The 12,639-nt window shown below is 41.7% G+C and overlaps 1 protein-coding gene across 3 annotated transcripts in view; it reads left to right on the plus strand.

The window, feature by feature from the left end:
* The first annotated feature begins 2,418 nt into the window (after positions 1-2,418).
* Positions 2,419-12,639, plus strand: part of SLC38A5 (solute carrier family 38 member 5) — a 42,726-nt gene continuing 32,505 nt past the window's right edge. Inside the window, exon 1 of one of the 3 annotated variants that reach the window (XM_007435372.3) lies at positions 2,419-2,579. The gene's annotated coding sequence lies outside the window, so the exon portion shown is untranslated. Of the gene's footprint in view, positions 2,580-2,902; positions 2,922-3,289; positions 3,343-12,639 lie in introns of those variants that run through there. The other 2 variants (XM_088137848.1, XM_025171285.2) reach the window with 2 other exon arrangements.

Below are 12,639 nucleotides of genomic sequence, written 5' to 3' on the forward strand. Positions count from 1 at the left end.
GCTTTAACCAATCATTTATAATTATGCCTAATTGGTGAGGCAGCATAACTGTTACCAGTGTCAGGCACCAGCCTGTTTAAAGGCCTGTGCCTGGAGGAAAATGGAAATTCAAAGCAGGTTTCTTCTGAGACTTGGCTAAAGCTGAGCCGAGAAACAGGTCCTTATACAGCCATAGAGATTCTGGATTTATATACAGGCTGGCATACAGTATAAACACCAGAGAAAGAAACCGGTTGCACCAAATTGCCCACTTTGAGCAAAACTCTTGACCATCCTTGTTGCAATTCTAGTCCTAGCAGGCTCAGCCCAAGATCTTTTGTTGTCTGAAGCAAAGGACAAGATGCTGCTTCTTCCCAGGCCATCTGCAGAAATGGATGGAACTGAACCAGCAAGAGGCATGGAGTCATATCCTAGGTCATACACAGCCAGGAGGCTAGGAGAAAGTCTAGGAAAGGTGGGGAAGCTACAGAACTTTGTCCAACGATAGAAGGAAGTAGCTGGGGAGTCCAGGAGGAGCAGCAAAGAGGGTGTCCCTGCTGCCTCTCCTCCCTCCAGTACTCACTGCCTGCAGTGATAATCTCCTTCTGGTGCCTAATGGTAGGTCTGGCTCAGGAAGCAGTAAAATTGCAGTTTCTTACAGGGCAATTTGTAGGAAATTGGGAGTGGGAGTTATTCCAAGCAGCCTAACTGGGAAGAGAATGATTGATCTGAATTGACCATCAAAATGGTGTAACATCAGAAACAATATGAGATTCTTCTTCTACATCATTGTTAATGCACATTTTTTAGACCAGTGTTTCTCAGCCTCAACAACTTTAAAATGTGTGGATGTGCTGGCTGGGGGATTCTGGGAGCTGAAGTCCACACATCTTAAAGTTGCTGAGGCTGAGAAATGCTGTTTTAGACAACTGTGCGATCATTAACCTCTACTGTGAATCTCCTGATGCCCTAAAATCTTGCTCTGGCTCCTGAAATAGCTGAAATAGTTTTCTGAAATAGCTTCCTGATATTTGGAATATTCTGAGAGATTAACTGGTTCCCAATAAACATTTTGCATGCAGTTGGAAATGGGCCCAGTGACCCATCAGCTGCAAGCTTGGTCTTCATTGAATTAAAGGAAGGCATTCCAGCCCTCTTTGTAATTTGGCAGGAATCAAAGCAATAATCAGGTTTTTCAGAGGGCCATCTTGTGATTTTGTGCTACAATCATTTCTTTTATTTCTGCCAACTATACAGGAGGAGGCACAGGGGGTTATGTTGATTAGCTAGCTGGACTGGAAGGGAATGAATGAAAATTCTGGGGTGGAGTGGGGTGGGGTAGAGTGGGGTGGGAGAATACGATGAAGTGGTCAAAACCTCTTATTGTTACTATCTGTCCTGTAGCTTAGACTTTGATATATGTTGCACAAAGTGGATTGACTTTCTCTGTTAATTTATTTGAATACTTATTTTGTATCCTGTGTTTGTCATCTCCTGGGAGCTTCAGTTCTGTGGGACAGTAGCATCTTCTCTGCTTTTTAAAGATCACTGCCATACAATCATTCGTGCACTTTTCATAATGTCTGTTTTATTACATGCAAGAAATTGGCAGCCAGTGATCTTTGAAAGATGCTGTGTACATGGTACACAGCAAAATTATGCATGATCTTCACGTGTCTGTATATGAATTTTTGTTTTTACCCATACAGAGAAAACATCACAGACCATTGCCCCTATGTTGATGTTGGTGCAACATCTAATAATGATCTTCATGTAAAAATGAGTCATCTCATATGCTGCAAATGCTGCATGCAAATTTTCATATAACCTTTCAAAATTATTTGCCAAAGAGCTGGTTTACATATTTAACTGTAATAACAACTGGTTCACTCTACGCAAATAGCTCTTGACTTTGCAACTTATTTGCTGCATTCTGGACACTCACTGCAAATTACTGCATCCGTAGAAAAGCATGGTGGTGGCATAAGCTGATGTTGAGTTTACAGACTACTAGATCTGTAGTGTCTCATTAACACAGCAGGTGCTGACATCAAGTGACAGGAAACGCACGTCTGAACCATTGGCGAGTACAATCAATTGCAAAGAAATAAAGCTCTGCACACTTGTGTGCCAACCAGGCCCAACTGCAGCCCCCAGAAGGCATGCTACATTCATGTGCGGGGGTGCATTACACTTTGGTAGCAACCAGACGATGAAACCCGACCACGGAATCTTTCGCACAGGTTTTTCAGTCCGCTGGAATTTTCCTAGGCTCTGGAATCCGCAGAAGACCGCCGAAGCTTCCGATGGATTGAGAGAAAGAAAGAGGGAGCCCGTGCCTCACCTGCTCCCGTTCCCACGTGGGCCCCTAGCCCGCATTCTTCTGAAGTCTACTTCCTCGGGGTGTGATTGGCTGAGAGGCTGGCACGCACTCGCCTGTCTGTCTGTGCGTGTGTCTATGTTGCTCTCCGTGTATATGTTTGTGCGCGCGGGGAGAGCTGCCCCCTCTATCCCCAGCACCTTCGCTGCGGGCCACTTCACTTCTCTCTTCGGAGAAGAACATCTCTAAGGCTCCGATTCTCCCCCAAGAAAGGCAGAACGTGAGTGCATTGTTCAGAAAGGGACGGCGCGGGGAGAGAGGCTTGCGCGGTCGAAACAAGGCGCGAGTTTTTTCTCCTCTTGCAACTCGCTCGGGCTGTTGCATCAGATGCCCGTTGGAGCGGCCGCAGACTTGAAGGAAAGTTGGGGGGGGGGGTCGTCGGGCTTAGGAGGGGAAGCCGGAAGAAGAGAAGGAGGTTCCCCTTGCCTTCTCCCTCCAAATCTGTCTGCACCCCTGCAGAGGGGCCCTTTGGGGACGGAGAACCCGCTTTTTTCCTGCAGTCCACAGGAGACTTAAGCGGACCTCAAGGAAACTTGGGCCGAAGGCGCGGGGTCACCAAGGGGTGAGGAGTTGTGGGGGGTGCCTCTCGGCGACCATGGGGAGGCGGCTGGGTCCCGAGGTCGCTCGTCGGTGGGCTCGGCCGGGAAGGCTGCTGCGTACAAGCGAGAGGCAGACCCCTTTTAGCGGGGCCTCTGCGGGGAAGAGGGGGCGCGGAGGGGCGGTTCATGCTAGGGCTGAGGAAGGTGGAGGGAGAAACCAGGGTCTTCGGTCGAGACGGCGTGTAGCTCGCCCTCTCGGCAAGCCAGTGGCGTGAAAAGGATGAGTGTTTTATTTTGAGTGATTAGTTGTTGCCACGTGGGCTCTCTCGAAATATATATAGAGATATGTATGTGTATACACACACACACACACACATTCCAAGCACACACGCAAAATGGAACTTCCCTGGAGCTGAGAACAGCCTAACAGCGGGTTAAATAAAGGTACTAACGCAAATATTTATTGGTTTTTATAGTAGGCAATTAATCTACAGGAGCTTTAGCTAAAATGAGCAGTGGATACACATCTAGACTTGGGTGCACTTTGGGGCGGATCCTGCCAAAATGGTCCCGTGTTCAAAGAGAATTAAGACTGTCAAAGATCTTGATCATTGATCCGAAGTTGCAGGAGATCTCTCAGGGGAACCAACGAGGTCTTGTTGGAGAAGCAGATGGCAATATTTAGCATGGCAGGGATTGGGAATACAGTACTGTATTGTATATACTTCTTCCTGTTAAGTAGTTATCTAGCTCATAAGATGGCCTAAAATCGATTTATTAACATTTAGCCTCTTGAGCTATCAAGGTGGTTCATACAATTAGTCTTACGGTAAAATGTATTTTTGAATCCATTTAGTGCTGCCATAATTTTAGCATTACTGTATAAAGTGGCCTATCACAGATAATGGGAGGATGATTGAAAAAGTAATATTTCCCTCTAGTCAAGCATGGCTCCTTTAAAAGGCAATAAATTGTCAGTGATTTCATTAACTCTATTTGTACTTTCTGCTAGAGGCACCAAATATCTCAGTCTACCTTAAAGGGTGCATTTAAATTCTGGATTGTTGATTTGAGTACTCAACTAGGGAAGGAGTGTTATTCTGGGCTGTTTAGGGCAGCTCCCCCAACCTGGTGTCCTCTGCATATGTTGGACTTCAGGACGAATTCCCAGCCAGTAAAGCCAAAGGAATTCTGGGAATTGCAGTCCCAACATATCTGAAAGGTGGATTAGCAGAGAGTACAGTGCCTTTGTGCATGGAATACTAGGGAATGTGTGCAAGATTGCAACATAACTTTCCTAATAACATTCCATGTGAATTATGTAATTTGCATCAGTTGTATCATTTGCACAGTGAAATCATGGCACATGTGATGTCAGTTCCCCCAACGCCGTCCCCCCAGACAGCCATGATTCCAACTGAAGTACATTCAGCACCTCTTTTTTTATTCTTGCTCATTTTACTCACTTAGCATGTCTCAGACTGGTTACTCTGTTTCCTGCCTTGTGGGCATTGTAGGCTGGTTTAAAATGTATTGAAGGATAGTAATTAATCTATATTTAGTGATCCTTCGTAGATAGTCTTTGAATTCGCTATATTTGATTGCATCATATAAAGTTTAATTACCATTTAAGCACTTAATGCTAATGTATTAGTTACCAAACTAGGAAAGAGATTTAAAACGGTGTGTGTGTGTGTGTGTGTGTATGTATATTTTTCTCTGCCCTCACTAATTTGTGTGCAAGAGACAGTTTTGATGCCTTCCAAATCCAGCAATAGTTCTGGATTGAATCATAGGAAAAAGATTGGCATATTTGTGCCTTGTTTGCTGATAGGCCTCTTTTGGTATACATAAAATAATGGCAGATTTATCTGACATCCTTCCTCCCACCAGCACAATTAATAGGGCAAACCTAAACCCTCTTTTGTACCCTTTGCAGATAGAGTACCTGGTCATTTAGATCTGTTTCCCACATCATTTATATGAGGCACCTTTTTTACACCTTTGCCTACTTTATTAGGCAACAGTGATTGTGTTTGGAGCTCCTACAAGTGCAACACTTCTCTGCTCTTCACTGAAGTGGTTCAGCTTTTTTAGGATTCCAAGTGAGCTTGAAATAAAAAGTTGCTGCTTCTTGCTGCTGGAAGAAATCCACTAGTTACTTTTTTTTCCAGCTACCCTGAATCTTGTGATAGGGCGGTATAGACATGTGCTAAATAAATAAGTAAAACTTAATACAGAAGTCTGAAAAATGTCCAGGTTTCCAAATATGTAACAGAGTTTTGTAAAGGCTGAAGCATTTTTTCAGAATCAACTTTCAAAGCCTGCACAGCCCTAGAAATCTGTTTTTGCGTATACATTTGCCACACATGTATATTTCTTTATGCTGTTAAAAAGTCGTACTGTGTAATTAACTATATTTTTTAAAAGATAAGAATTCATGTTTCCACCTCCACCACATAGTCATATCTTCTGCTTGGGCCCTATTATAGAACCTAGTCTAGTGAGCCATTCCTTCTCTCTTCTTCCCATTTGGGTCTGGGTTCAAAGAATGTATTTATTTTTAAACCTGGATGGGCTTTAGCTCCTATGCTGGATCCAAATGGAAAAGTGCCAAGGCTCAAGTTTTCCTTGGAATTGACTCTGATTCACAAAGGGAGAATGTGTTTCTCTGCCCTTGGTAGTCAGCAGCAGACTTTGGAAAGATTACACCAGAAACAGCCCTAGCTGGGTTCATACATTTTGCACTAAACCATAATGTGGTTAGCTTGGTTTTGGTTTAGTGCAATGTGTGAACCTAGCCCACTGCATGTGTAAACCTTTGTTTATAGGTTTGCATTTATATTAAAATGAATGTATAGACCAAACCACAGCTTTGTAAAATGTGTGAACTCGTCTTGGTTGATACAGTATGAACTGATGGTGGACATTCTATCTGTGGCTTTTTGTCCGTGATAATACATTTGGACATGTAAGCGATCACTGGAAGTTGTACCCCTCAGAAGGTGTTTGTCTGAACCAGTTTTGGAGGACTGATGCTAATAAGCATTGTACGGGAGGCAACGTGAACATCATAGCTGAGGGGGTTAGGTCTTTGTAACTCATATGCCTAAACTAGTGGAAAATTTGAGTCATCAAATGATGTGTAAACAGCCCTGAGATGTCATATAGGCTTGGAAGCATTTTTCTTTGTTTTATTTTGGGCTTGGTTTCAGCCTTGGATACTCTGGGAGGGTTAAGCAGTTGAGCTGCATCTAGATTGCAACCAGGGTCCTTTAGGGTCAAGCTGTGTTCCTGCTCCTTTCAACAAGCTAAGAAGATCAACCAAACAGAAATTGCGTACGGCTCAGTTACTCTCCCAAACCCTAGCCAGTAGGTTGATTTCATTCATAAATCAAGGCCTTGTCATCTTCTGGCCTTTGCAGTTTTTTTCATTGGCCTGGAGTACCCATTTTGTGTCTAGACAATAACGCTCAGCTCTTCTCTGGCAAATTGAGAGGTGGGCTTTCCAGCTAACGCAGGAAGCAAAATGTGCTTCTTGGAGGGAGAACTCATTCACAGCTCACAACAAAACCTTTATCCTGCAACTTCAGAAAGGGACTGGCTGCAGAGTCTGTCTTCTTCCAGTTTCCATCCTCAGCACCTCCAGTTTAAGCTGGGGAAGGCACATATTTGTCTGGCTGCCTTCACGCGCCTACAGTTGCGTGGGGGAAAACAGAAGAACGAAGCAGGCTGCATATGGATACAGCTGGAAGCAATTTCAGCACTTTTTCCAACCGAAGCAAGAACGACAAGAATAGCTGCAGTTGTCTTTGGGCATGGCCTGGCTCATGCTAATGTTTGTCAGCATCTGGATCCTGGAGAAAATCACATGGGGGTGAGGTGGGGGCAAGATATAGACTCTGCTTTGGGAGATCCTTTAAACAGCAAGGCTGGGAAAAATGCTGGTTTTAAATCTTGATCTGCTTCTGCCAATTGATGGCTGTCGTCAGGATGGTGTGTGTTTTTTGTTTAAAGTGGGTGTGTGCTGTACATATCTCTGCTGCTGTGTGTTGCTCTCCCCAGTGTTGTCACCTAATTTGAAGCTAGCACATGAAGCTTATTTCAGAGTATCTATGCATTGGAGAGGGGAAGCTGGCAGTCTTGTCAGAGAAGTTACTTGCTTTGGGGGTGATGGCCGTGGAGCTTTTAAATCGTCTTCTGGCTCCCAATTTCATTTTGCCTGTAGTGCTGTCCACAGTAAGGAAAGGCCACTCGCAGCTACAGATATCAGGTGAGTCTTCTAAGAAAGTCTGAAGGCCATGCTGAAAAGTCCTTCTCATACATAGAGCAGCTCGCCATAGCTTGGATTGCAAGGTTGTACACTGTTTTGCCCGCTGGGGAAAGCCACCAGACAACGTGATTAAGTTCTACTCCCACCCAGCGGATAGCTTATCTAGTCTCTTTGGTTGCAACTTTTTCACATTTACGGAAAGCATCCCCGCACTTCTTGAACAGCTCTGCAGAATCAGGCCATCTGATGATAAGGCCCTTCCTGTACACAGTGTACATTGATTTGGAAAGAGGGAGGGGTGGCAGGCCTGAATTGTGTCACCAATACCTAGTAGGAGGGTCAGAAAAGCCTCAGCATCCCTCTCACTCTAAGGCTCTAAATCAGTGTTTCTCGACCTTGGCAACTTTAAGATGTCTGGACTTTAACTCCCAAAATCCCCAGAATTTAATGCTGGCTAGGGAATTCTGGGAGTTGAAGTCCAGACATCTTAAAGTTGCCAAGGTTGAGAAACACTGCCCTAAATGCTAGATAGGTTAGTGGTAATCAGCTCTTGCTGGCTTAAGTCCATAGTCCTCTGACTTTGGCATTTCTTTATCAATTTCAATATTTGTTTGGAAATAAGGTTGGATATTTTCTTTGGTAGATTAACCAAGCCCAAATTTAGGAAGCAAATTTGTGCATATTTTCCTGAAGTTGAAACTCAGTGGGATTTACTTCCAAGTAAATATTAGCAAGGTTGTATTTTTTATTATTAAGCAGCATGGACGACTTTTATGTAGAGGAGCTGAGTATGATGGCCGTATCTTCCCTGGGTAAGTTAAGGCTTCACTTGTAAGCAAGCTTATACTTCTTCAGCATCTACAGAAATACACCCATATCTCTGTCATTATCATTAGATCTGATATTTGGAGCAGGTGCCGGGAATTGGAATCTACTTTTGGTATCTTCCCTGATTTTCCATAATGTTGTGGTTTTACCTTGCCCAGGACTCAAATGTCTTATTCCCCTAAATACACAGATTCAAAATTCTCACACTTTCCTGGCCCTGGTTAGCTTGGGTCCATATAAGCAGCCCAGATTAGTGTGAAATGTACAGATTTTTGTAATAATAGTGTGTAAACTTACAGAAGTTCAGTGAGGTCAGTGCTAATGTGGCATAGTGACGAGTGTTTGGACTTGAACTGGGGAGTCTCTGCTCGACCTTGAAACCCACTGGGTGAATTTGCCCCAATCATTTGTTCTCAACACAATCTATGTCATAGGGTTGTTTTTGTGTAAATAAAGGAAAGGTGACCCCCCACATACACACACCTGGGGCTCCCTAGAGGAATGATGGAATATAAACAAAATCTCTTATACTCCAAGAGTTTACTTGATGATACCATCTCACCATTTTTTATGTTTTAAGGGTAGAGAACCTCTGGCCTTCAGATGTTGATGCATTCCCAGCAACCTATGCTGTAGGCCATGCCAGCTGTCAGTGTGTTAAGGGCCCATTACCTGGTTGCACTGTTGATTTTTATGTAATTTTTATGATAACTGTCGGCTGCCTATATGTATAACTTGTAATTCTTTTAATGGTTTTAATTATTGAAATTGTTCGCTGCCCAGAGTCACTTGGCTTGAGATGGGTGGCTTATAGACATTGCATAAATAAATAAATAAATTATAAATGAATAAAATGCTAGGAGTTGTAGTTCAACAACATCTAGAGGGTCTTATGTTCCCTGCACCTGATTCTCCTTTCACACTTGCTTACTCCTAACTACAGTTATAAATGGGAAGGCAGAATAATTCAGAAAAACAGTTTCTCTTCAGTAAGAGACAACTACTTCACTTGATTTCATAACATTGGCTCTTGGGTAAAAGCACAAAGACTGACCTCTGACTAGGCAATGACCATCCTCTTTCAGCAGAATGGAGCCCAGGAGTGAATATGGGACATCTCCCTATTTATGACTAACACAAACCTGGTGCCCTCCAGATGTGTTTAGGGTACAGCTCATCATCCCCAGCTACTATGGGCCAAGACAGTAGACTAAATGAGGTATGGGAAAATAGCCTATAACCACATGTGAGTCTTCTTTTGCATTACTTTGCTGCATTCTGTGTGTATTTCTTGAAACTTCCACATAATGTCCACACATTAACTTCTGTTTGGGTTTATTGCAAAGAAACCTGCTGGATCCCACCCAAATCACTGAGCAAAGAATGGATTGTATTAAGACTGCCACACATTCTTCCTGCCTCCTTCAGCCTCCCACCTTTTCCATGGTGTTTCTCTTGAATGCATTAGTTCTTGTGAGTGTGTGTGCAGGTGTTTCCCTTGGCTTTGTGTGCATCTCCTTTTAATTTTTTGTACTAGAACTTCAGAACCAGAAATGTTTTTCACTTGCTCCAACCTTTGCTGAGTCCTGGTATTGTGAAGGTTTTGTATTTTATAATGTTGAAAGAAACTCTCTTACAATTGTACAAGCTTGGTGATCCAATCTGCTGCAACAGTGAAAGAACTTGTAATTTACAACATGCTTGTAATAACAGGATTCTTGAGGTTAGCTAATACAGGTTGTTGTGAAAATAACTCATTCTAGAGATTAGAGGTCTGGACATTATCTGCTAAAAGGTTTGTGGTTACTTTGCACACCTATCTCCTTTCCGCAGAATTAGTGTCATCATACTGGCATTTAGCAATAATTGTTTGTTTAATAATACTTTTTTAAAAAAAAAATCTGAACATGCACAGGAATATTTTACTCAGAGAATAAAGAGTAGAGCTTGCTGTAAAATGTACACTGGTAGTTTGAATTCTAGTGTCTGAAGAAACTCAGTGTGATGATTAAAATGTTGGACTTGGACCAGAAAGTCTCTGGTTCACATCCCCACTTGACTACAGGCCTCTCTCAGCCCAACCCTTAGAGGATTGTTGTGGGGCTAAAATTAAGGGATGCCCTCATGTAAACTGACTTGTGTTCTCCAAGAAATAGTAGGATATGAATGTCGCAAAGAAGAAGATGGATGTAGGGGTGTACAAAAAGTTTCCGAATAACAGGAGAGGGAGAAATGGTTTTTGCTGTTGCTGAAATCACACAAACATATACACTTATTGCAGACAAAACCAGAGGACTAAAGTGCTATGGAAAAACCACCTTTCTGGAGATTAGTGATTCTATTCCTGTTTTTTCTCACTAAACTATTTATTCTAGTTAAGAGGAAAAAATAGCAAAAAAGGTCAGAAGATCTCATAGTGATGAATGATGATGTGGGTTGACTTGGTAAAATTAATGTACAAAACATTACATTATGAAGAGGTGTGGGTGAATGCAGGCAGTGCTTTTTACCTACTCCAGTTGTGACTTCAGCTATAAATTTGCTGCCTAATAAGCTTCATGTACCTTTTAACTGAAGAAATATAACTGTTAAACCAGTTATTTTAGAGTTACTTATACAGCTTTTAAAGTACAGGTCAGGAGCCATAACCCATCTGACCTCTGCCTACTCTTCTTCCTACATTTTCCCCAACTTTGCAACCCCTAAATTCATTAGACTATAAATCCCTTCATTTTAGTTGTCCTGGAAGGAAGTGATAGTCCAACCTATTTTCAGAGGGCTTAGTTGCAGAATGCTGGGCTATACTTAAAAAGTTGCTTGTTGTATTCTTCAGGGAGAAAATAATTATCTTTAATTTCCATTTATCTTATTCCAATTTTGTTGTATTGTGTATAGAAATGTAACAAATAAATAAATTAAATTGATTCTGAGGTAAATTACCTGAAATGCACTCAGTGGTTGGAAATGTCATCTTTAGGAGGACATTTCAGGAATTTGATATCAGTTGTTTAATTGTTCCAAAGTCATGATTGTGTCCAAGGCTGTTTTGAGGGAGGTGGCTCCTATCTACGCCCAATCATTGCTCTCCTGTTATAAGTTAGAGGTGGAATTGTAACTCAATTTCCACACTGGCAGGAATATTGCGTATTTTATTTTCTTTATGTTTGTTTAGAATATCTCTAACTTGCTTTTTCATTATTAAAAACTATTCCAGTTTGGTCTGGGCAGGTCATTTGAAACATGCCATACATTTATTATACCTAGTCTGGTGGGTTTTCAGTTCATCGACCAATGTAGTTATTTGAAATCACTCTTTTGCCATAATTTTGTATGTATGCTTACATCTGTCTTTTTAAGGATCTTGGCTGAGATCACTGAGAAAGACCCATGATTTTCTTGATCGTTCTTGGCCTATTCACTCTTCATATATTTGTTTTGCAATTTGATCCTCATTCACTTTCTCTACTGTATGTGTCATACTCTGGTTTCTCTTCAGAATGTATAAATCTTTCAGCTATATAGTTATGCCATTTCACATTACTATTTTCATACTGGACACTTACCTTTGTATACAATTTACAGTAATTCATCATCCATTTATTTTTGATTCTGCCTTGTTATCACACAAGTAACCCATTGCCACTGCATTCAATTGACTTCTGTATTTCCCCTGACACACCTAACTCTTACTTCCATATGGCAAAGTAGCAGAAACATGCTCCTTTATACAGCAAATTTTGCTTTTTAAACATTGATTTCTCACTACAGAACATATACTACCTTTCTACTAGTGCTGTATATCTTAACATTTCCCTATCTATTTCCCATGTTTTGTAAATATTCTGCCAGTGTACAGAAATTCATCTCCTTGTTCTAATTTTTCTTTATGTATAACTTGACATTGTTCACTTCTTTCCCTCTGTCAAACATAGCTACCATGATCTTTGATCATTTATTTTTTAGATCTGTACTCTGTGTTGCATCATACAATCTACTGAACATTCCCTGTAAATCATTCAGGTTCTCAGCCAACAACAGGACATTATCTGTATATAAAAGTACACATGCATTCATATTCCCAGCCAAGATACTTGTAATGTTACCATAAAATTCCTTGGAAACACGCAATCCTTGGAGACAGAATTGCCAACTCACCAGAAAATCATCCAGCTTGCTTTTATGTCATTAATAAGATCTAGTTATATTGAATAAATTGGCGGGAGACTGAGTTTATCTCCTTTTTTCCTTTTGTACTTCAGTTAGTGGGGGTAGAGGCTCCTTGAAAAGCTTAATATTCTGCATTGGCAAATTTTCATGGTGACCGTGACGTATAGAAGGGCAGGGTTACATCAGTACCCTTCCCCAAAAGTCTTCTCTTGTGATCAGAAAAGAGTTAATTGATATCAGTGGACGGAAAGTAAAAAAGTGAGAAAAAAAGTGAGAAGAGAAGAAAATGCAAGTGTTTCATATGTGTATGTTTATGAGACAAAAAGGAAATGACCCTTCTGCTATTGGGTACAGCCATTTTTGGTTGTTTTCCTATCACTGCTGACCTCGTCTCTTGGGGGGTTTCATTGAGGGATTGGGGCCCATAGGCTGAACAAGTTTCCCATGCCCAGCATAGAGATAAGCCCTCATCA

The sequence above is a fragment of the Python bivittatus genome, unplaced genomic scaffold, assembly GCF_059951505.1.
Source record: "Python bivittatus isolate LINGU-HERP-01145 unplaced genomic scaffold, Pbiv_v1 ctg000220_np1212, whole genome shotgun sequence".
Classification (NCBI taxonomy): Eukaryota; Metazoa; Chordata; class Lepidosauria; order Squamata; family Pythonidae; genus Python; species Python bivittatus.